This window comes from Acinonyx jubatus, chromosome C2 (genome assembly GCF_027475565.1).
Source record: "Acinonyx jubatus isolate Ajub_Pintada_27869175 chromosome C2, VMU_Ajub_asm_v1.0, whole genome shotgun sequence".
Lineage (NCBI taxonomy): Eukaryota > Metazoa > Chordata > Mammalia > Carnivora > Felidae > Acinonyx > Acinonyx jubatus.
In genome coordinates this window covers 5,247,931-5,274,245 of record NC_069384.1, presented here as the reverse complement: position 1 = coordinate 5,274,245, position 26,315 = coordinate 5,247,931, and the positions used below count along the sequence as shown (strand labels likewise).

The 26,315-nt window shown below is 44.8% G+C and overlaps 1 protein-coding gene across 2 annotated transcripts in view; it reads right to left on the bottom strand.

Annotated features, from left to right (window-relative positions):
* The window catches only part of DSCAM (DS cell adhesion molecule), a 693,896-nt gene that overhangs the window by 391,441 nt on the left and 276,140 nt on the right, over nucleotides 1-26,315 (bottom strand). The window lies entirely within an intron of this gene.

Sequence of the window (26,315 nt, the reverse complement as noted above, 5' to 3'; positions counted from 1 at the left end):
GGCATGGATGCTACAGAGAAAGAGAAAGGGAAGTGAGAAGTGATGTCCCATAAGGTCATGATTTTAAATACAGTGGTCAGCTAGGTCACATGGAGGGGGCCAAGGAGGCTCCTGACCAAAAAAGAATGGGGGAAAGGAGATCAAGGGTGACAGGTGTGCTGTGAAATGAGATGGTCAGGACCATCTTGATAAAGTGACCCAGGAGCACAGACCCAAAGGGGAGAGACAGGGAGAGACAGTGGTCACCTGGGGAGAAAGCATCCTGAGCAGAGACACCTACAAATGGAATGACCCTGAGGCAGAAGTGTGTGGGGAGTGTTTGGAAACATCCAGAAGACTTTGTGGAGTAAGTCAAAGAGACAGGGATAGAAGGAAAAGTCCAAGGGCAAGGGGACATCTCACAGTGCCCTAGGGACCACCAAGAGAGCCTCAGTTAATGGTGTTATATAGTCAGACCTCAGCCTGGATCTGTGTATGTGTTAAGAGAAAGAATTTCATTCGATTTGACTGACTTTACCAGTAGGATAAAAAAAAAAAAATCTCACTTGTAGCTGGTCAGCAAAGGCAGGGAAGTGGAATAAAAAATGATTTTAAGGATCCATAGGTTGCTTCCGGATATTATAAAGACAATGGTACTTCATTATCAAAGCTTACAGATGATCAAAACTACTCTCATCCTCTTCATTGTATCCACACATGTACAAATGCATGTGAAAACCATTTCTTTATATTGTTATAAACATACAGACATGATATTTTAAATATCCCAAGCCTATTTAAAAGTTGTTCTCTCTCTCCAGTATCCCAACTTAAGATCACAAGCACAACATTTAACCAATGTATCAGCATTGTTCAAAGAAATGAGTCCACTATCTATTCATTTCCCCATCCATCCATTTCCCCATCCATCCATCCATCCACCCATCTAGCTACTCACCCACACATGACTGAAAGCATTGAGTCAGTATTTTAAAATTTACTTGAGTGACTCTCCTTTTACTTTATTCCTACAGAAGATCAGAAATTTATAAAGTAGATGATAAACCCTTAATACCAATGCTCTATATTAAAGTAAAACTGTAAACAGGCAACTATATGCTTTTTTTATCCATTGAAATTAAGATATTCCCAAGGTATGGTATACGAAAATTTTTTTTATGAAAATTGACTTTTGTAACAAGAATAGAAAACTTCACCCCAGGTGGCAAAATCAATTCAGATTCTTTTTGACATTTTCTAACCTTCAAATTTCTCTAGGAGCAAAGTAGTTGTATAAAGACTATATTCTTGGATATTAATTATTTTGAGTAGTTTCCACAGGGAAAAAAGTAAATGTCATTTGTGACAGTTCAGAAGAAAGTCAAGGTTGTACTTTCTCTCGTCTATAAGAAAAGGAAAAAGAAGAAGCTCGACGAGGAAACACATGCATCTCAAGTGTAGCTGGAGGGGCCTCTGGCATCTGGACAGCATTCACGGGAATCAAGGTGCACAGACCCAGCTCCGAGATACTTAGCCTGAACCCCACAGGCAGGGATCAGCTTTCCCCTTTTACTCACAGGCCAATGACATTCATCACCAAGAGCTTGTTTTCATGAACGTATTTCTTGACCAACATTATTTTCACTTGAAGAGTACTTTAAAAATAATATTATCCAGGATAACTATTTAGGAGTGGAATATATATAGATTTTTTTTAATTTATTCATCATTTTATGCAATACTTTTCTACAGGGTAATTAGCCCATAGTATTCTTTTATCTATTTTTTTTCTTATTCTCTGATTTGGAAATAATGTATAGAATGTATAATGTATAGAATGTATAAAATGGCCCATTATGGGTGGCCATAATGATCTCTGCCAGCATTACCTCTAAAGTTGTCATGGCATTATGATGTAGTCTCTGAATTTCTGTGAGGTCAGCTAATACAGGACAAGAAAAATAGAAAGTTCTAGTTTTGGGGAAAAGGATGGACTTGTGCTTTAGACTATGCCTGGGATAGACCTGGTTCCCCAAGAGGGGGTCAGGGTTAAGAGTATGACCTTTTATACCAAGAAGTTGGGTTTTGATCGTGGTCCACCATTTATTCTAGTCTAATCTGCATCTTTGCTTAATCCTCTGTGCCTAGTTATTTGTAACGTGAATACAACAGTCCTTCCTATCCTAAGGGTTTAGGGGAGAATCGAGTGATATAACACATATTAGAAGATTTACAAGAGCGGTGCATGCAGGGTAAGCACTAAAAAGAAATGTTTGCTCTGCTTATTATAATACATAGGAACTTGGGCAAATAAGTGCCCTAGACTCGTGTCCTCATCCATTGGCAAAAACAGGAACAGAGTTAGGGCAAGGATCAGCTGTGACAGCACATGATTCGTCCTCAGCAAACGCCAGCTGATGCTAGTTCCGTCTTGGTGTGCACTAACTTCTTTGTAACCTTTGTCTTCATTTGCTAATTAGGACATGAGATTTATGACGTTTTATAGGGTCAAAAAATAAACTACTGTCACCATAAATACTGTGGAAATTCAGTTTAGATGTGATAATGTATTTTTCAAAGCTGTATTCAACTCAATTCTCAACACACATGAACTGAACATCTACTATGTACCAGGAGCTGGATATGGGGATATATAAGAGCCAGTTTCTGTTCTTCAGAAGCTCAGAGTCTAGTGGGAATGACCAGCAGACAAATATAGAACACACTCTGGGCCGGTGGGTGGGAGACAGACAAGTTGACAGATCACACAGGTGTTGGACAGGACACCTGGATTAGAGCAGAGCACGAATTCTCAACCTGTCCCACATATGCCTTGCAGGTTGTCTGGAACAGAATCCCACTTTGGCAGGCCTGGACATGGCTTGTTTGTTTGTTGTCAGGATGGAAAGAGAATTAAAATTGGATATTTTGAGCATCTGACTGACATTGTATTTGTCTGTTTGTTTTTAATGTTTATTTTTGAGAGAGAGAGAGAGACAGAGTGTGAGCTGGGGAGGAGCAGAGAGAGAAGGAGACACAGAATCCGAAGCAAGCTCCAGGCTCCGAGCTGTCAGCACAGAGCCTGACATGGGGCTTGAACTCGCAAACCATGAGATCATGACCCGAGCTGAAGTTGGATGCTTAACAGACTTAAGCCACCCAGGCGCCCCTAACTGAAATGTTAGTGGACCTTACGCTCACTCCTAAAACTCTTCCTCATGTCAAAGCTCAGAAAGGCCAGTGGATTTTATAAAAGAGAGCAAAGTTGTCTCCTAAACATCCTACCTCCCTCATATTATTCTATCTTGGGAGATCCTTTTATTGGTTTTGTTTTGTTTTAATTATTTGGACATGGTTTTAAAAAGATTTATTATCAGGAGGAATTGTGGCCAGAAAGGAGGCAGCTTCGAGCAAAAAGACAATGACTGAAGCGGGATCAGCTGGTATTTATTTCTGCCACCTTCCACGGATACGATTTGAGGCAAAAATCTCAGCATCAGATCCCATGTTATTAAAGAAAATGGTTTAATTTCCCTACAGGATTGTTTTGAGAAGCAAAAGGATAATATATGCTTTTTAAAATCTTACACATTGGAAAATATGATAAGAGGGGCCACTGTGCACAGACAGAGCGATCTACGTTGGTGAGGCACATTGTTATTTCCGGTAGAGGGGAGCTATAGCAGATTTGGGAGTCCTGACCTGCCCACCAAGTCCTCTGGTGCAAACCTGAGCCCAGAACAAAGCTCTCAGGCACTAACGTTTAAACCAGACATATGTGAGCATTGTATTCCCTTTGTTTTCTTTTAAAGGCGGCTTTTTAAAATTCTGATCATAAAGGCAATTCATGTTCGTGATAGAAAACTTCAAAAAAAAAAAAAAACCGGAAAAGGAATAAAGATGTTGAAATGTACTAAGTTGACTGTTTCTACCTAACATAAGCACTTAGAACTTCACGATATTAGCTACTGAACCCTCTCAGTTACCCAAGAGACTGGTACAATTACTGCCCCCATTTTCCAGGTGAGAAACTAAAGCCCAGAGAAATCAGCATGCCCATCGCGCTGGCGAGAAGTGTGGTCTACAAATCCGAATAACTTATGTAATATCCTTTCTGTACAACCCGCCTCCCCGCAGTGGCTGTCACAGACTGTGTGTTGTTGATCTGTGTCCCTTCAGTCTCTAAGTCCTTGGTCCACTCACTGACACAGCAGCTACTTTGAGAAAGCACTCACTCCGTGCAGGAATTGCCCCACATGCTGGGGATAGAACAGCCAAGCAATCAGTGGACAGAATGGCACCCACCTTCCAGATGGGGTGCGAGAAAGAAACTGAGGAAGAGGCGTGCTGTGTCAAATGGTGTTAAGGTTATGGGAAATCAGAGCACAGGGGAGGAAGAACTTTGTAGAACTTTGGCTTCTCCTAGCATGAAAGGGAAAGCCACCAGAGGATGTGAGCAGAGAGTATGAGCTGCCTTACATTTTTACAGAATCACTCCATCCATCCATCAGTTCCACTGAAGTGCCCAGGGAAGGAGGAATTATTCTCAACGTGTGAATTTGGGGGCCACAATTCAGTCTTTCTCAGATAGCATGCTCTTCCCTTAATTAATCCCATCTTATGACATTAGAGCGGCCACAAGGGAAAGAACAATTTTAGCTTTCTCACAGTTATTTGAAAGCACTGCCCATTTCCAGAACATCTGCAAGGACAGAAGTCAATAATCACCCATTTGTAAGTCAGTCTCCCTCTCCCCTCGCTCCTCCCTTTCTCCCCAACCACCTCCTTTTTTAACACGTATTGACCAAGTCAATGTTGAGCAAATACGATATGTTTAATCCCCAGTATATCAGACCCTTATTTGGAAACAGGATTCCCGAAGAGGTAATCGGAGATGAGGTCATCTGGAGTAGGAGGGGCTCAGCTCCCTGTGACGATGCAGGCAGACATGGGGTGACGTGTCTACAAGCCAAGGACCGCCAAAGATGCTGGGGAGCACAGAAGCCAGGGGAAAGGATGGGCAGATTCTCCCTCCCCCCCCCTCGGGAGGAACTAGCCCTGCCCACACCTTGACCTTGGACTTCAGGCCTCCGGGACTGGGACACAAGAGACTTCTGTTGCGTAAACCATCAGTCTGTGGGACTTTATCACAGCTGCCCTAGCAAACTGAAACACGTCCCAAGCACTTCTGCATAATGTAAAGTACCCCCATTTCTTCCATATGGCTTTACAGCTCCTTGGGGTGGGGCCCGGCGATATTCATTTTGGGGCCTCAGAGAAAGTGTTCCGTCTACACTAATTAGGAGGTGAGTGAGTGAGCTGGTGGGCTAGGGACCAGCAGAAGGGGCAAACGCAGGGCTCAGCTCACGCTGGGGCAGAGCAGGGGCTCCCCCACGGTTTTGATAGGGAGCCTAGCTCAGAGATGTAAGGGGATCCTCACTGAGCCCAAAGCAAATCACCAGGAATACGGAAGAGAGGGGTCTGAACCCAGCAGGACCCACTGCATCCAACCGGCACCGTCCTCCAGGAATGGGATCTGGTGGCTACACCATAATATGCGGCTTCCTCAAACTTATTCCTTATTGTAACAGCTCCAAACCGTAAAGTGCCCCAGTTTTAAAGTGTTCTTGGAAAAAATTCCACCTTAATGAACGATCCCGATGTCTCCATCGTGGGATCACGGAGAATTTGGCCCAAACATAAAAGGGAACAATCCCTAAGCATGAAATGAAAATTTGCTTTGACACGGTGCTTACTCTCTCTGTTTGCCATCCTCTGAATCCTACAGCAATGCTCTTACTTTATTTTTGTTTTGTTTTCTTTTCTCCTGGTGTAGTCTGGAAAATCATCAGGGATGTTGTTTTCAAATCAGATCCATGGCCTCTCAGACGGACTTGCTCAGTAAGACTGGGAAGCAGGGCATACGCAGCGAGAAACAGGACAGCGCCCTGAATTTCAATGAACTGTTCAAGTGTTTCGTACACAATAAAGGTTGAGATCTATTTCTCTGGGCTGCATCTTTCTCACACAGGCAAAGGGGTCAAGGATAAAGACGCCATTAAGGTAAATTAACTCATACACTGGAGAGAAGACTTGCCCTTTATAGGATGAAAAGGAATCCAGACAAAGATTTATTACAGATCAGGATTTGGGGCCAGGGAGGAACCTCATGATCACAGTCCAGTGGTTGTCTGGGGAGCTCCACACCCCGGAGTCCCCAGGAATCCCCAGGGGAGGAGCAGGTGGTGGAGGGTAGGTGTGGGGGTCGGGGACAGCGTTGGGGGCAGGCGCTGAGCAGGCTGGACTCTGGGTCTCCAGATGTTCACACGGGCTCAACCAGAGATTATATGTTAGAAATACTGAGATTGCAAATGAGATTTTATTTAAGAAAAGGACTTCACCACTTAATAACAAGTTTGCAATCCTGTGACCATTTGCAAATGTAATGAACAGAATCACAGCAAGATGGAATAGAGCTAAAGTCACCTATAATTAGTGGCCAAGCTGAGGCAAGGCCATGCTTTTCTTCCTGTGCATATGCTTTTCCCAGGATGAGAAAGGATGGATGGTGTCATCGGTAAATTTATAAAAATCAATTTGTAGGCTTTTTGCAAAAGGGAAATATGGCGTAGCTGTCTACATTCAGATTAAGGCGTACTCCCTGTATGCGGACATAATCCAGGGCATTCCTGGTGGCTCTCTCTTTACATAATGGCTTTATTAATATTTTTTTTTTAGTGCTATGGGGAAAACACGATAAAGAAGACACTGCCTTTAGGCTCAGAGCACCTATAATTTTAGTATGGATAACTTTTTGCAAATGGTGTTATACAGAGTTGCATTATTCATTTAGGGATGCTTTTCTTTCATGTATGATCCAGCCTCAATATCCTTATTAGAATTCATGAATTCTTAACAAATATTGACTAATTATCAGCTGTCGGGCTTGTGGGCTGTCCCTTCTACATCAGAAGCCTGCTCGCCCCCCCCTTCACATGCACAACCAAAACACAGAAAAACAAAACACTCTCTATTCATTAATTCATTCACTAAACATTAATTAAGGCACCTTTAGATTCTCGAGAAGGTAGAGTAGAGATCAAACAGCAATTCCTCTAAGAAGCCTCCATCGATTTTCCAGATAGAACCAATCTCTCTCTCCCTGCTCCTCAGGGACTCGGAGATTCCACTTTAACACAGGCATGATCTGCTTCCTGTCGATCTTAATTACCAAGTCTATCCCTTCCATCACCCCCACACGGGACTGGGTTTCTGGAGCACCAGGACCATGGTTTATTTTCTTTGTGTGTTCTTCTCTCATTAGATATGGGCTTCATCCCTCCAAATCATATGAAGCTTGGTAAATGAGCCAACAAGTGCAATTTTCTAGGATACAAAAGCTGGAAAACGTTAATCAGAAAAAGACGGATAATACACGAGTATTTACAAAAAGAAACGGCCTTCCCTTTGATATATGCTCTCCCCCGCACTGTATCTCTTTCTCTTTAGGCCAAAATGTCTGAAAAGGGTCCCCCGCCTTTCTCGCACTCCGGTCTGGTTTTAGCCACATGAACTCCACCCACAAATACTGAGCGAACCACCAAAGCACTGACAACATATTTTATCAAAAGAAATCGTTAATGTATGTTAACAATGAAGCAAGGAGTGTTCTGGAAGAAAATACAGCTGCACATCACATCAATATCATGTTGCCACAGGAGAGGCCTTTCTATACATCAAAATAATGACAAACGTCACAATTTTTGCAGGCCACCATTATTTTTTGTTTCCGTTTATCTGTGTCTTCTACACATTACAAAAAGATGTACAAACTTTCAATAAGAGAAAAGTAATTCACATTACTCCACTCTAACCCAGAAGTGTCTGAAGAGGGGTCCACGGCAGTATTCGCTGCATGCTTTGAACATGTCAGGTGGAGGGTGAATTTACAAACAGAATAAGGCACATAAAATAACCATCAGATAAAAAATGTTCTGAATCCGCAAGAATAAACTGCAAAGCTTAAGTGCCAGTATTTTAAGAGAGGAATCTTAACAACCTCGTCCCAAACGGTTGTTTGTACTGTGCTTTCAGTCTACTCTATTCAGAAATTAAGAGTTGTTTTCTTGCTAATTAAATGAATAGAGGTCTTTTCCAGAGCTGAACTTTTAAACACACTCACTAAAACACTTTGAAATATGTGCTTATCATTATTAGGTAGCGGGTTTCTATAATTGACAGGAAAGGATTTTTCTTTCCGGTAGGGTCCTGCATATATGAATTTTGAAAAGTATTGAGAGAAGAATACAGGGAGCCAGAAATAATAAAGGAAATCAAGGCACAGTTAAGGAGAAAGATACTTTGTACTAACACCTGCAGTCCTGTGGGTTTTCAGAGAAAGATATGCGTGCATATATGTATGCACAGAAATATATGCATTAGAAGACCTAAGGCCAGCTTTCTGAACATTGTGGCCTTATGACTAAATCTATCAAACACACATTAACAAGTAAAACAATAAGACTTAGTGAATCATTAAGGAAGAATCATCTGTTCTGTGTATTAATGTCCACAAAGACTTTGAAGAAATGCATCCAAATTCAGGTACATACACTGCCCTGAAGTCAGTAGAATATAGAATACGGGGGCACCTGGGTGGCTCAGTGGGTTAGCCTCCAACTTCGGCTCAGGTCATGATCTTGCAGTTCGTGAGTTCAAGCCCTGCATCAGACTCTGTGCTGACAGCTCAGAGCCTGGAGCCTGCTTCCGATTCTGTGTCTCCCTCTCTCTCTCTGCCCCTCCCCTGCTCATGCTCTGTCTCTGTCTCTCAGTACAAATAAATGTTAAAAAAAATTTTTTTTAGGGGCTCCTGGGTGGCTCAGTCGGTTGGGCGTCCAACTTCAGCTCAGGTCATGATCTCACGGTCCGTGAGTTCAAGCCCCACATCAGGGTCCGTGCTGACAGCTCAGAGCCTGGAGCCTGCTTCAGATTCTGTGTCTCCCTCTCTCTCTCTGCCCCTCCCCCGCTCATGCTCGCTCTCCCTCTCTCTCTCAAAAATAAACGTTAAAAATTTTCTTAAATATATAGAATAGGTATTTGGGGTAAATTTCAAGTTATATTTGCTTTAGACCTGGTAGGTGCCACAATGAGAACAACTGTGTTTGATTGTGGTTTTTAAGCACGCCTCTTAAGAGAAGTTAGTTTGGAATAAAATTGTATCTCTGTGCTCACAAAGAATGCCACCTGCGTCCATCAGTAGCCAGAAACAAAGAGCAGAGCAAAGCCCACAAAGGAAGGTGGAGAAAGAGGCACAGTGGCTCAGAGACTTAACAAGAGAAACCAGTTTTCTAAACACACATGGCATTTTTGCTTCCTCTCCTTCTCATTGCAACCACCTGTCCAGCGTTCTCTGCTAGACTAATTGATTTTAGAAAAGGGGATTGGTTTTTCGACCTCTCTGGAACTGTTCAAAAATAAACATTGAATCTCAAAAGAAGATAAAAGTGAAAATGATTATTTGCAGACATGGGTAGAAATGCCCTATTCACTGTGAATTTGAAGCTGTGATGAGAGAAAATGTTTAGGGTTAAAGATGCCACGAGGAACACATCTGCTGGCCCGGTGCCTTCGCTCACACAAAGCAGAAGCAGTATTGATGGCTTTCAAGGTGCATTCCCAGGAGTCTCTGGGAAATGAGGAGGGTCTCTGGACACGGGGACTGTGGCAGGGAACATTCACGGTGATTCAGCCCGAGCAGCCCTCTTAACTGTTTTACATTACTTGGTGTGCACTGCAGATGGGCAGGAAGCCTCGAATAGCTTTTGGTTTGTAGGTTTTTATTCCTCTGGCGGAGGCTGCTCATTTTCCCTTAAAGTGGTTAACTTAACAACGGTCTTTATACGAAGAAGAGACACACAGAGACACAGAGAAGAGGGCCACTCAATGACAGAACAGAGATGCAGCAAACCAACGAATGACAATGATCCTGGAGGCACCAGACCCTGGAAGGGGCAGCAAGGATCCTCCCCTCAAGCTTTTAGAGGGAGCCCAGCCCTGCCGGTGCCTTGACTTTGGATTTCTAGTCTTTACAACCATGAGAGAGCACATTCCTCTTGTTCTAAATCGCCCGGTTCATGTTAATGTGTCAAGGCAGCCGTGGGAAACTCACACGGTCGCCATTTTATTGTTGTTGTTGTTGTTGTTGTTGCTGCTGCTCTTGACCGACCGGTTACTCCTTTCCAAATGGAAACTCTCAGTTTGCATTTGACAGCCACATTGAACGTGGGAGGCAGGCGTCCTTCTTCTTCCAAATAAGGAAAGCGAGACACGCGGTCACTATCGTTTAATTAAAAGCATGCAAAACAAGGCAGACTGGGGGGCCAGCATTCAAAAGTGAAGAGCCTACCAGTGATCTTCACGGATCGGGGAAAACACCTCTGGCCTGAGATCCTCCGCCGGAGCTATCAGGCCCCCGTGACTTCCCTCTCGCAAATCAAAAGGCCTCACTTGCAAGTCCCACCAATTCTGCCAAGTCTTTAACAGTTTATAGAAGACAGAAAACAGCATGAGAACCAGAAAGGCTGCAGAGCGGGGACCAGAGCACGGTCTGTGCACCTGCCACGACTCCAGGGAGACTCGGTCTCCTCCGCCGCAAGGGCCGTTCTGGGGGGTGTGACCACCGTGCCATACAACGCAGGCAGGGCTGTAAGAGAAACCCCCCAAATGACGCTAGAAGCAATTCGGGGGCAGGATGTGTGTCTCTAGCCATCCGTGGCATTTCTGAATGTCTGTCCCCATTTGTCCACTGCAGTGGTCTCAGATCCTAAGACCTCATGTGGTTGGGTGAGCCTGTTGTGGAGGAAAGCAGTGGCCAAGGGCTTTAGGGGCAGAGTCGGGCCCAATCTGGGCCTCCCTTGCAGGCATGTGACCTTGGAATCTTTCCTAGCCTTGCTAAGCCTTCCCCACCCCGACCCCCATCTGCTGGGGATGATAATCCCCAGTGAAAAGGTCTTGGAACCCAAATGATGGGATGCAGTGCCTGGGGGCTGCGATAGAATGCGTGCTCCTTTCCATCCCCCTTCCAACACTCCCTGCACAGAACTCAGACTGGACATTCTCTCTCTTCTAGGACACAGGCATTTTAAGAGAGCCAGTGTGGGGGAAGAGTCCATGGCCCAGGGAAAATAAATTTCAGGTGTTTGTGGAGGAGAGCTTTGGGGTCAGGAACCATGGAGGGGAGCAGGGAGTGGCTTCCAGGAGGCTGCATTTCACTGGGTCAAGGCCCCTGCCACGTCGGCAACGTCCCCACCAGCACCCCGGGCAAGCTCTGGCCAGAAGCAAAATGGAAAGTGGTCAAAAGACTACAGGCTTTGGGTGGAACAGACCTGGATTTGAATGACAGTCACCTCCCAGCCCCTGGACCTTCTCAGGGCCTTGGTTTGCACATGCAGATAATGCAATGATAACACCTACTCCACAGGGCCTGGTCCCCATGAACACAGCCCCTGGCATAGGGAGAAGAGTAAATAAATGGGCTTCCCCTTTCCCAGGCCACGCACAGGCCTCAAATGGCCTTTGGTTTGTGCGTTAGTTTTATTCCTTTGAAATGCAGCCTATTCACTTAAAAAGGAAGTTGAATTTTTAAAAAATCTATAGATGACATTTGGATGTTGGAGTTGTGACTCATGTAATATTTATTGGGATCAAGTCACTGCCACCCCCATCTCACAACCCACCTAGAAAACAGAGAAGTGTGGGTCTTCCTAAGGAAGGTCACATCCTGTCCTTCCCGGAAGTACCTTTTCCGGACAGCACTAGTGAGCCGGTGGTGGCTTCTTCTGGTGGCTGGGGTGGGGTCTGAAGGCTGACACCTAGTTATGGGAGAGAAGGGTGGTTGGAGAACATTTTTTCTCAAGGCCTAAGTCAGTGCCTTCCACATTCCCCCAACAGACCAAGCAGAACCAAAATGGCGCCCAAGAGCACCATTGGTCAGGGAGGGATCTTACCATCTCTCCTTCCCCAACCCCACCCATCCCAGGAGGATATAACCTCATCGTCCCTGGGGTGACGGTCCAGCTGGGCAGGAAGGAAGCTCCTTCCTTTTGTACGCCTTGGTGTGGCACAAGCCCTCCCTAAAACTCCCTCTCCCTTCTCCAGCACCTGCTGTTAGAAAGGTCTTGATCCCAGTGACAGAGGGAAACCTGCAAAGGCAGCTCGAAATCAGATCAGCCCAGAAGCCACCCCGCACCCAAACCCATCACCTGGAGGGACCTGAAAGGGGATTCCTCAAAAGCCAAATGGAGGCATCTCCTTTTTCAAAGCCCTGGGATGCAGCTGTCAGGCCGCATAAAAGCCATTCGCCTCAAGATTAAAATTTTAATGCGCTGTTTACACGTTGAGGCAAAAGAGGTTTGCATAATTAATAAAGCACAGAAAACTGAGAGCCGGAGCACAAAACGTGTTTTAAAGAGAAACAGTCCACGAAGGGGAGAGGATGGCCTCCTGACTCGTCCTGCTCAGCTCCCAGGAGACCAGCGGAATCGGAAGCAGGTGCTTCTTGCCGGGGACCCCATTCCCAACGCCGCCACCCCGAGTGGCACACGGAGGAGATGCCCAGGGCGCCTGGCAGGGCTCCGGAGCAAAGCTTCCCCGTCCTTCGAACGTGCATCCCATCAGTGAGGCGAACCCACAAGGTCTCTGCCATGTTCCCCGGAACAATGGGCCGTCCCCGGGAAAGGCAGGACGCACACATGCACGTCCTCTGCAGACTGCGCCCGGGCTCCCGCGGCACCCGGAGCCGGGCAGGAATTCCTCGGCGTGTCGTCAGAAGGGGCGCCCGGCAGAGGCAGCCTGGCATATGGGGCCTCCAATTTTTTAGTGACAAGCGGCGTGTTAGCAGCGCCGTGGAGGAGCAGGCAGAGAGCCGGTTGGCTAATCACTCCCCGTTGCCTGCACCCTCAGGCAGAATCATATTGCTTTATGCAGATGAGCTCATAACAGTTTCTTCAATTTAGCTTTTATATAAAAAAGCGCCAGCTCCTCACACTGTGTCAACAGCCACCCGAGGGCCTACCACTTTACAACGCAAGTGTATTACTATTTAAAGACAAGCTTTTAGCTGAACATCAGTGCTGCCTTCAGAGTTTAATTACCGCCCTCCCCATGGGGCCCAATGAGCCAGCCACTCTTCCCAAGGGGTTTCTGCTTGGTGATGATCTTTAACTAAGTAAGTAAATGCCAAACCGGCCCGGCTTAAAGCGCCTGCGTCTGATTTCCCGCTCGGCGGCAAGATTGTAGGTGACTGGTAATGAGCCATGAGCAATTTAGAATCCTGGGGTAATTAATTTCCAGTTGAAAAAAAAAAAACCCAGTAGAATGTGTACGTATATATATGCGTGTGTGTGTACATATATATATATGTACACATATAAATATAAAATAAACTAGAGTCTGTTATGTAAAAAATATATATTATTTATCATATATATTAAAATCCACATTAAATTTTTATTTCCTCATCTGAATTACCAGGGAAAGAGCTCAACAGCAGAAGCTAGCTCCCGAAATCACTTCCTATTTTATTAGAATAGTTATTTAATTCTGACACCAAAAAGAGGTCCCTCTCCTCTTGAAATTCTTTCTCAATTTACTGACTTGAAAGAAGAAGGTTTGCAAGGGGAAGGTCAGGGTTCCTTCACTCGCTATACAGCGATCATTACATTAGTCCTTTCTTCCAAAGTACCACGAAATAGTACCATGAATATCACAACTTCGGGATATATACTCATCTTTTAAAAGGTACATTAACATGTCAAGATTAGGACACATTGAAATTGTATCTGAAAGTGGTCCAGAGAGTTAAAAATCAAATGCGTTTTCCAAAAGCCATTGAAGAGTTGAAATAAGGCACAACGGAAGGAATGACTTTTATCTCCTCGTTTTGAGAAAACACACACACCAAAAAATTAAAGATGAATCAAGGCATAAACTCAATTTTTAAGTTAACCAAGCTTGGCAGAACATTCCTAAGGGACTGACTGAGCTCCAAACAGGTCAAGGTATTAAGTTTTCATTCCAGAAAATTTCAGCAGGTTCTTTGGTCCCCTACGTGGAGGTTAAAAAATGTGCCCAAGGTTGTGAAGCCGTGCACACAAACTGAGCAGCTGAGAAGGGTAACGGTGGTCCTTATGGGACCGTCTCTCTAGATAAATTAAAGCTCTCTGAAAGGTTTATTCGTGCTGTCCAGTCAGATAAGTTATGAATTTACTTTGATAGGATGGAAGCAGCAAGGCACAGTGAGAGGGGTCACCCTGGGACAAGAAGACGCAGGTCCCGGCCCCGCCCCTTCCATATAGAAGATGTGAGATCTGGGGATAAGGCACCTGCACATCCCTCCTTATTTAACAAAGAGACCACGTCTGCCATGCTGAGGTTCCATACCCCCAGCCACACCAATGGAGGCGACGGTGGGGTGAAGAGGGGGACAGGAGACAAAGCCGCCGGAGGTGTGCCCCGCAAGACGCTGCTGGCAGGCACTGACCTACAGGCTGACAAAGGTACCCGCTAAATCCGGCCTCAAACAAACCTGCCACGCTCTGACAAGCGCACAAGTTACTGAACAAACTGTTGGCATGAATGACGTGCCAAGATGCTAAGTAAAGAGCCCGGTTTTATGGGACGTCTACCAAGTATGGGACAGTACCAAAGGCACCGTACTTGGTCCTTTGTCCTTCATCTCCTTTACTTGCGAACAGAACCCCATCAGAGTGCCGGTCCCGATTACAGGAAATGCCCACTACCGACCAGCTAGCAGGGGGGCATTTGGATCCCCGCTCCGGACCAACATGCAGACGCCAGCTTGAGACTCAACTTGACTCCATACCCTTTCTCTGAGCTGCTCTGCCTGTGACTTCCACCTCCCATACGCTGGCTTAAAAATATTTTGCTGAGGTTGTGCCTGGGTGGCTCAGCCAGTTAAGCATCTCTTGATTTCAGCTCAGGTCATCATCTCGCAGCTCCGAGATCCAGCCCCACATCGGTTTCCATGCTGACGGAGTGCAGTGAGGAGTGTGCTTGGGATTCTCGTCTCCCTCTCTGTCTTCCCCTTCCCCACTTGCTATAAATAAATACATACATACATACATACATACATACATACATACATACATACATACATACTTTAAAATTTTACTGAAAGTTTAGTAAAAATTTCGCACAGGCTTTGTACATCCTTTTGCATGCAAAAATTGCTTTCTCATCAAAATCCCTGCCAAGTAAGACTGGACCCTTTCTACTCCCGCTTAGGATGCCCCCTTCTTGCCACTGGAGGAGACATTCCCAACACACCACTCTCTTCAGGGAGCACTTTTGTAGAGAACTAGCTGCCAGAATGTGTGGCCACGGCAGCCACAGGCCTCAAAGACGTGCCGGGACGGTCTTTCTAGGCCAGAAGGTCAGGGACCTGAGGTTCACAAGAAGGGGTCATGGAAGATGGCTGAGGGTGGACAGACTGTGGCAGGTGCACAGGGCTACACTGCACCCCGAGGCTCCACCAGCCCCACCATCATCCAGACCCCAGAATTCTCACTTGGGGACTCACAGATGAGGGGGAGAGTGCCAATGTCCCTACATCAGGACTAACGCTCAGTGCTCATCAGAGTCTACACTTCCCAAAGAGAGGGTGTTTCCAAAGATATTTATCCTTCAACGGGAGGGCCAGCAACTTGAGGGGAAGTGGAAGTCGGCGGAGGCTTTGTGCCTCCGATTCCTGTCCACCCCACATAAGACTCAATGAGACAGTGAAAAGTATATCAAGTCAGGGTCAAGTCAGGACATCAAAAGAGCTTCTGTGATCTTAACAAGAAGAATTTAACACAGTGAATTACTAACCAGGTACTGGAGAAAAGAAAGGCAAAAGGAGGCCCTGCCTCCTTTCGGAGAGTTGGTAACTTGAGGGCTGAGAGAACAGAAAAGAAGGGGTAGAGTTACTAGAACCTGGAGGCTTGGGGAAAGGACCCACCGAGCCAGACTCCAGCCTCCAAGGGACCTACGAGGGGCCATCTTGGTGACCAGCAGATGCTCGAACCTCAGGAGCTCAGAAGAGGGACCTTGTAGGGGCGCCTCGGTGGCTCAGTTGGTTGGGCAGCCAACTCTTGATCTCGGCTCATGTCACGTTCTTACGCTTCGCAGGATCAAGCCCTGAGTCTGGCTCTGCTTGAGCAGCGAGGAGCCTCCGCCCCACCCCACTCCATGCATGCGTGCACTCTCTCTCTTAAAAATAATTAAACTTTAAAAAAAAAAAAGAAGGACCTTGTAAATTCAGGCCTGTAAGTAGAGGATGCTATTGGGTGGCATTTGCATCTCAGAGGGGGTACAATAAGGCTGATTTTGCAGGTGCAGGAATGATAACCTTGCACACTGAAACTCAATGTGACTTCAGGAGCCCACTGCCAGCTGGGTCAAGTTTAGATGCTACTGAGACAACCAGGAATCGATAGCTGGGACCTCACCCTGCCCTCTCTGCCAGCCTCCAGACACCCAGGGGCCCTGATGGCAGAGCCCGGATGCACAGCTGGTGAAGGAGAGGTGGATTTGCAGGATCCCAGCCGTGGCATCAACACACAGAGTAGAGAGGGCGGGTCAGAGCCGAAATCAAATCCTTAATCAAAGAAATGAAATGGTCCAATTGACTACAGTTGTGCCTATGTATTAGCTTTCTATCATGGCAGACAGACGCCCTTGCACTCAGCAGCTGGAAATAATGCCCGTTATGAGTTCACACCTCTGTGCATGAGACACTCACCGGGGCATGGCTGGCTTGTCTGCCCAAGATGTCACGAGCCTGAAATCAAGGTGTCAGCCAGGTTGGGTTCTCATCAGGAGGCTCTGGGGGAAAATCTACTCCCAAAGCACATTCTTGTTTTCAGAATTCAGACCCTTGGGGTTTGGGGACAGAGACCCCTATTTTCTTGCTGGCTGCCAGCTAGAGGCTGTTCTCAGCACCTGGTGGCTCACACCTGTCCTCCCCGCCCCAATCTCTTCTCATGCTCTGACCTCCGACTCAGATTTAAAGGGATCATGCGTTCAGGTCAGGCCCATCCTGATAATCTCCCTACCTTCAGGTCAGCTTATTTGAGACCTTAATCACATCCACAAAACCCCTTTCGCCCTAGAATACAACATAATCACTGGCAGGTTTCTCAACTCTCAACGGGAGGAAATTAGACAAGAGCAAGGGTGTCTGGAGGTCAGCAAGGCTTCTGCCTACCGCAACCAGCGTTGTAGGAAACCCCTTCTCTTCTTTTAAAGAATTTCAAGCATTCCCAGGGAATTTTATTGGGCATGCAAGGTGGGCCCAAGCTAAGTTCCAATAAAAGTTAGAGCCAAATTCTTATTAGAAAGGCACTCAGATCAAAGCTTGAACTTCTTGGAATAGTGTGAGTACAAGATTACACGGTGGGGGCAGGGAGGCTCCACTGCCCTCTCTCATGGCCCCCGATGATCCCACCAGGGTCCATGGTGCACAAGCACGATCTGAGTGTCCCAGAGCCAAGCAGGCCACATCCATCTCCCCTCCTCACGTGAAGATCGCACTACGCGAGCCGATCTTAGGTCAGCTTGTAAAGGATGATTCTTCTTCTTTAGCCATTTTACAGGACTGAGGGGCAAAGCTGAACTGATGAGGACCAGCGGACACAGCTCCAGGAGCAGGCCATCACCACCCTGTCCTTGGAGATGCACCAGGGCTCCAGAAGTGGAAAGACAAACAGCCAAAAGGGACAGCGGAAGTTCCAAAATGAGAAAGCCGGAAAAACCACAGAGCCCATCCCCACCTCCCCAGACCCATCTTCAGATCTGTGATCAGAATTGGGTCAGGCGGCCTTCCGTGCGCGCACTGCGTTTCTCAGCTCTGATTCGGCCAGAAACTCACATCTCTGTGAGGCGACAGTTCACCGAGGAACCTACGTGTGTCTCCCGATTGCTCCCGGTGCAGGCGACACTAAGAGTCTGCCACCTTGTCCTGCCCTCCTCTGTGGTAGAAATGTTCCCCTCGTCTTCCAGGACCTGACGGTCCACCTCAGCAGTCCCCCCTGCACACTGCTGACAAGGGTCAAGTGCTCCGTCAGTGTTCCATCCGAACCGGATCTCAAACCAATTTCAATCTATTATGACTGGCCACTCTTTTTTCTAGAGGAGTTGGCCCTTGCACAACCTATAGGCATTTCCACATTTTTACCTACTTCTGTGAACTAATTTTCTTCGCCCAACGTAACCATGGGCATTATTTGCCATGCTTAAGGGCTTCTGAAGCTAATGTTGTGAAAGAACATTACAGGTCATCTGGAAACAGTTTTCTAATTTTTTTTTTAGCCCCGGATTAGGATGCAAATCCAACCCGGAAATTGAACCATCCCTAAATTGCATCGCTGTTTATCTGATTACTGCTGGAAACCATCTGCACTTAATTGTAAGACAACAAATCATGTATCGGCTAGGATTAAAGGGCAAACCCTCTTAGAAACAGTCTCTTGGAGGAATTTAAAAACTAAAGCATAGGGGTTCCTGGGTGGCTCAGTGGGTTAAGCATCTGACTCTTGGTTTCGGCTCAGCTCACGATCTCACAGTTCTTGGGATCGAGTCCCACATCAGGCTCCACGCTCACTGACAGCAAGGAGGCTGCTTGGGATTCTCTCTCTCTCTCTCTCTCTCTCTCTCTCTCTCTCTCTCTCTCAAAATAAATTTAAAAACTTTAAAATAAGTAAATAAAATTAAAATTAAAGGAGAAAGAGCACATATCCCAACATTTCTTTCCCAATTTGAAAGCTCCATCAAGAGTGTTTGTTGCTATATTGGAGAGGTATGTTTACGAAAAGTACTGAAAGGCTTATCTTTTACATCTCAGAAGGAACATATGCACTGTCTTTGATCAACTCCTCCCTTCTGAGAATTTCCACTGAATTCCAGGGACCCACATAATAACAGCACCTCCTGTGAATCAGCATTTGCTGTGGAAGGGGCCGGTGGCGATTAGCCAGTCCACCGGGGCTCCTGAGAGATCATTCTGTGTGACAGCGCCTCTCGGTGTGGAATGAGCAGGGAGCCCCCGTTTTGTAACATGTAACCGAGGGAAATGCAGGTATTTCTTTTCTTAACTTTTTGCAAACAAATAAGGTGTATTTTTGACGTTATTAAACCAAACCCACGTTCTCTGACCAGTCCTCTCTCAACCAAGAATTGTGGTAACTATCGAAACCCTGCTCACCATTAATTCTCAGCACAGCACATCAAGCGTGCACCCAAAAGACTTAGAAACGGTAGCTTCCTGCGAAATGACAGTTCAATTTCCTCCCTTAACATAGGACACATCCGAGTCTCAAGGGGTCACCTGACTTGTCTGGGCCACAGCAAGTGGCAGAGCCAAGCTGAGAGGAAACCAAAAAATCCCAAAACGAAAACAGGGTGCTTATATCTTCATATTTGTAGAATGTGATTTGTGGCTGTGTTCTTAGTCTGCGGCTTTGTTTCTTCATTTGATGGTCGGTATGGCTTTTTATGATACTTCAAACGGTTCTATTGAACTAACTTAAGAAGTTCTAGAACATAACTGCAAGCTGAACAAAACTGGACCATTTTCTGGCGAAGTCTTATTTAGGTGGAAGAGACTCAGGTTATCTATAAGTGAAAACTCAGGCTTGATGCGCCTTAGAAGTGCCTGTCACCAGCTGCAGGCATTTTCTGCTTCTGGTCAGTTCCCTAGAGGGTGTTGCTGTGTGATCCCAGCCACTCAGGGCCCCTCGAGTATCTCGCCACATGGGCAACTCTGGGGAAATCGGTCCAATGTTGACAGTCAGTTGACCAGCGTTGTGTGCTGAATATGGTATTGAGTTAATAATGTGAACGGTAATCCTCATTCAGAAAATCATACAGAGATAGTTCCGCTCACATACAGAGATGCATACTCTCCTCAGGGCTGTATTGCACTGAATCACGTTTGCAAAAATTACGCAAGTGATTCCTATTTTTAGGTGTTCTTGAAAGATGGCAGACCCAACGAGATGTGAGGTGTGGAATTCATTTTAGGGTGAACTTCTGTAGGATACCAAGCATGATTTCCCTACTGTCATGGTATGTCATGACTTTTCTGTAACCATGGACACACTGTTGGAATTTATCACTCAACACATTGTGTTAGAATTAGGTATTTACTTTTCAGGTTCCCCCATTACACTCGAAGCTCTCTACAGACAGTATCTTGTTTGTTAGTACTTAAGAAGCAAGCCCAGATCCTAGCACACATAAGGCATTCAATAAATGGTTGACATGTGAATGAATCAATGAATCCATTAATGAATCCATTAATGAGGGAATGAAATGATAAATACCTTATATTCTGAAACACCATAAATTATTGACATGAATATTTTAAAATTATTTAAAATTGACATGAATATTTTACAACTCTTGACATGAATATTTTAAAATCAAATACTCAGGCCTTACTGCCTCCTCTTTTCAGACAGGTGAAAGCTAGAATCTAGGTAACACTCCATCCACTCAGGGAAACCCATGAAGATAAAAGTGCACATGATCTTGAGTGCTTAAAACACTTCACACAGGCAGATATATATAAAATTGTTTTTTTTAATTTTTTTAATGTTTATTTCTGAGAGAGAGAGAGAGAGAGAGACAGAGACAGAGCATGAGTGGGGGAGGAGCAGAGAGAAAGGGAGGCACAGAATCTGAAGCAGGCTCGAGGCTCTGAGCTGTCAGCACAGAGCCTGATGTGGGGCTCGAACCCACCAACCGCGAGATCATGACCTGAGCCGAAGTCGGACGCTTGACCAACTGAGCCACCCAGGTGCCCCGTATATAAAATTGTTTTAATGGTAAAACCCAAATAGCAAAAGCAACCCTTTTTCACTACCAGAGACCCATCACACATCACCTCTATAGACAGAACTGAGTTATTGAAGGCAGAATTTAATTGGCTTCTGAAATCTGCTTAAAATCAAGACTCAGTTGCACTAACACTTTCACTGATAATAAAATAAGCAGAATGAAAATTTGATCATTAACCCCCAAAACATTTTACTGACTTACAGAAGATGAAATATAGTTTAATTTTCTTATATAAAATTATTATTCTAAGTGTAAATGCAGGACACGTCAACCAATTTTAAACTAACTTTTGTTCTGATAGTAGAAAATTTATTAGTTGAGTAAAAGGGGTACGAGTTGGATAATACTGTTAGATATGAAGAAAACACGTCTGTCGATAAGAAAAAAAAACAGAATGTCTAGAACAAAAAGTGATATATAATATTTGCTTTGAATTGCTCTAAATGTTTTTCTACCTCCAAATCAAGATATAGAACCACCTTTAAGGAAAGAGGTAGGTTTGACGTTAATGATGACGTAACCTTCAGGACATGTGATCATGTATACATGGACATGTCATGGGAACATGTCAGAAAGATCCAACGTGGATCAAGATGCTTTGACTGTAAGTATTAGGAATACCTACTTCATGATCCAGTAATATTTTGATTTATAGCTGCATTGAACAGAAGTGTTTTGGGGCATATAACCAAGGACACCATTTAAAAAAAAAAATCCTGTGTCTTTGTATAGATGACACAAGTCAACCTAAATGACTAGTATCCAAGGATTATTAGACTAATGAACGTCCATTCCTTTCTTCGGTCTCCAAACCTTTCCATCCAACATTTATATCAAAGAAGAAATGATGTCATCACTCGATTGTAGCTATATCAGTTGTCACGAAAGTGATCTAAGTTAATTACATTAATAAAGTCCAGACTGCTATCCAGTAGGGTGACGCGTAGCATGAGATGGTGACTGTGTGTGCGATCACAGAGCAGCCAGACCTCAAGCTGACAACCAAGTTATGATGTCCCACCAGACATATCTCATTTGTAGCAGGACAGAAACAATGATGGTTCTCTTTGTAACTTAATCTAGATAAAAACAAATATTAGAACATTTCGTCTCTACATTTTAAAAGAGATGGGCTTTCTCACTGTATATTGTGAGATATGTCATGCTATTTTTATCAAATTTCCATCCCTTTTCATAAACCACCCTGGTTATTTTATCACCTTTGAAAATGATTTTAAACCTTGATTGTTCTTAGCAGCACATGGAGAAATGTCCTTCACTAGGGACGCCAGGATAAAGTGAATTTATGAGCCCATACATCGATCTGATAAGCGGGCAGAAATCATTTTTATTATGTACATAAAACAGTGCCCGATTAAAGGACAGTCACATCATCCCCTGACAATCTGTCCTATGTCACTCCAGAAAATAGGCTTTCTTTTTTAAGGTAACCTTATAAGCAACTTAAAGTTTAAAATGGAAATCCTTAAAGCATAAAGAGACATGATTAAGCAAAGCCACAAACATACCAGGGGAAAATATCTGGAGAATAAAGCCGCCTAGTTAAGGACAGCAAAGTAGAGACAAATGATTATAAGCAGAATAAGAAACTGAGAGAAACACCCTCTCATATTTTGAGTGCCTCACGGGGTCCACGATCTTGTCAATTTGTCAGAGTGAATCCATACTTTCCCAAGTTACACAGAACGTCAGTAGATCTGGAGTCAAAGTCATGTTTAGAATCTGAGGCTTATCATAAAATCCCTGAGTAAGACCGGACTGTCCAGTAAGACTACTGGAGACGGCCAGGGTGAGTGTCCCTCCCAGTACTGTCTATTGCGGGAGAAAAAAAAAGAGAGAGAGAGACAACACATGTTACATCATGTTTTATTTCTTTTAGAAATTAAAAAATCTAGTAACAGAAAAACCTGGTCTAAAACCAGCAATTAACAAGAAAAGGAAAAAATACAGTGTTTGAAGGACTATAGGCACAAGAGAGTAAGTGAGAAGAAACGATTTACTCATACGGTAATGGTAACCACATGAGCAAATGCACTGCACATATTTTTGGTAACATTTTTAAAAAGCAGGTACAATCATCTCACAACCTGTATGCCCCCCAATTCCCAAGTGTGCATCTTTTAAAAGGATATATACGCGAAATGTATAAATGTGCACAGACATGTGTTTATTTTTTAAACGGCCAATGAGATGACATCATGTCTGAAATAAAGAAAGCAAGTCCTAATCAGCAGAAAGGATCAAGGGCAGAGCCCAGAAGTTTCAGTGGGAAGCCCGAATCCATATTCCTAGTCCTTTTCCAAGACTAATTCTGCATGCCTACGCATGCATGTGTGTGTGCGGTATGCGTGTGTGTTCGTGTGTGCACACGTGCGTGTGGGGGGGTGGGGTTGTGTGGTGGGAGAGCAGGCCTAGGCATTTCTAGAGTTCTCTAGGTCATTGCTGTGCACTTTGAAAAATAAGCATTTCAAAGATGGCCAAAGCTCAGCCTGAACTTTGCCAAGACCCACGCACCTGGCAGCTTTTCACTTGAGAAGCACCAAGTTCCCTACCCCAGGCAGGTGAAGGTCACCTCAAGGTGAAGGAAGCTCTACTCCAGACAACCTTCCACCTGCTCCTTCTTTCCAGTGAGAATAATACACTATCTAACTGTGAATTCCTGGCAATGTAATTCTTGCAAGTGATGTTGGGAAGGGCTGCCCACATTAAGACGTGAATGTGGGCTGTCCTCCGAGCAGATGTGAGCCTGGGGATTTCAGCTATGGACACCTCAGCACTGAGTGCAGCCTCCCAATCTCCTCCTCAGCTCTTCTGAGGCACTGGATATAAAAAGGAACCAGTTTCTGACTTCTCCACCAGCGATCTTTGAGGATTCCCAGTGTGACCCTTTCTCTATGGGTTCCCCCCCCCCCCCCGCAGTGGGATTAAAAACCTAGTGTTACAGGGAAACTCCCTCTGTGTTTCTCTTTCTGCCAATCCATTAAGCCAAATCAAATATTAGACCTAGCCTCATGTTTTTTGGTATCAGCTTAATAAAGGCAACAATAGGCAATTTGTTACCTTTCTTGTCTCTTGGATATCAGCCTATGGTCAAGAGGAGAAAATTATGTATCATATACCTTACACAGCCAAGACAAATTGGAATTGCATGAACCACCAGCTTGGGGAAATTATACTACACCATCGCTTTTAGTTATTATTTTCTTCTTTATTTCTCCTGTGGCACATGCTAACACAGTGAGTATGTGTGTGTATGTATATTTATATTTATACTTACATAAAATAATTCACCATTGACATTGTCTTGTTTTTTCCATTTTGCTATAAAGTGTAGGTGGCATTGTAAGTTGTTAGCTTTTGTCTTAGTGGCCATCAGTAGGAAGTATAGAAGGAAATGATGAAAATTTCCCCCTTGTGTGCAGAAACAGAACTCATTAGAAGTTCATTAGAAGCTCATGTTGTAGATCTGGGGCCTGATGGCCTCATTTACATAACACACAAAAATCTGCAGCCTTAAAATATGATTCAGGACATGTAAGTCACATAAAAGTCATCTTATTACAACACCTATCAAAATGGGGCAACACAATGATACTGAAGTACTTTGTTGACACCTTATTAGGGCTATCTTCTGTACTTTCAAGATCTTCAGTGTTTTCAACTCAATAATTGTCATCCACCACTGTTCTTAGAGCAGTTAGATAAAAAGATGTCAAAGTCAAGTGGCAGAATTACAGAGTCCTCCCATGTGGCCTCAATACAAGGAGGGACCTTCTGTTGCTCCATGGAATGAGTTCCGTGTGAAGTAAGATCTGCCTAGAAAATCTCAGAGAGGGCTAGAAGACAAGCAGTCAGGTAGGCAAATGGCTCCTGGGGGGCCTCCTGCATTGGGTGGGGATTTGGGAGACGCGATCTGGAAATTCCTGGCCAGCTCCAGATTCTGTGGCCCCACATTCCCGTGAATATCCACGAGCACCTTACACTGGCGTCCACCGCACATTGAACCAAGTGAGCACACGGGTGTTTTCAGTCAATCCACTGTTAATATCATATTCAGTCCTCTTTGTCTGTGGGAATGACACTAGAGGTCATGAGTTAACAGACATGAAAGCCTTTGGACTATGAGGAGCTGGGCCAGAGTCTTGGCGTGTGACCTCCATTTCCACACCTGTCCACCGACCTGGGTTGATGGCCTTGATGGGAGTCTACAATGGAAACCCAGTCACCCAGACTAACTGTGCACGCACGCACGCAGTGCCCCCTGGTGGCCACATATCCCACACACAACAGATCTCTTGGGAAGAAGGTAAATCTTGGGAAAGTATAAACAACAAAAATGTGTCCAGCTGTGTATTCTGAATACACGTTGTTCTAGCATTTTCTCACGTGCGGAGTGTCTCCGGAAGAACATAAACTGCTTCGTTTTCATTTGAGTCTGTTTCTGCTAACTCTGCTTCCACAGTGACAGATCCCTGCTTTCTGGGCTGCCATTTGAGACCATTTATATGGTCACCTTTCAGCGTTTGTTTGGCCGAATGACACCTCATTCCCTCTGTTTTCCTCTGGCTTTTCTTCAAGTGGTTTACATCTTAATAAAATGCGAGGTTTGTGAAGATTTGTCACAGTGAGACGGTTTTCTTTTCTCTCTCTCTCTCATTTCTTTGTTCTTTGGTTTCAATATTAGTTCATATCCTAGGTCCCCCGACAATGATGATATTCTTTCATGAAATGTAATAATGACAAAAGCAAGTGGACCAAGTAGTTGTTTCCGTGTTTGGAGATGGGAAGGCATGTACAGGGAGTTACTGATACTGCTTAGGGGAGAACAGACCCACTGGCAAAAGCATGAAGGGAGCCTGGATTTGGAGGCCCTTTGCGTGCATTTCAATGATAACATCCAGGCACATCTCACTTTTAATATCACGTATTTTGTCATTATTTTAAATTAACTTCAATCATAACTGCCAAAACTTGGAAGCAATCAAGATGTCCTTTGGGGGTGAATGGACAGATAAACAGCACACCCAGACAATGGGATAGTATTCAGCGCTAAAAAGAAATAAACACCCGAGTGGCTCAGTTGGTTAAGCGTCTCACTCTTGGTTTCAACTCAGGTCATGATCTCATGGTTTGTGGGTTCGAGCCCCACATCACGCTCGGCGCTGACAGTGTGGAGCCTGCTTGGGATTCTCTCTCTCTACTTCCCTCTCTCTCTCTCTCTCTGCCTCTCCCCTGCTCACTTGCTTGCTCTCTCAAAATAAATAAACACTTTTTAAAAAAAGAAATAAACAATCAAATTGGGAAGAGACATGGGGGAAGCTTACATATGCATTACTAAACAAAAGAAGCCAATCAGAGAAGTCTCCATGCTGTATGAGTCCAACGACGTGACATTCTAGAAAAGGCAATGCTACAGA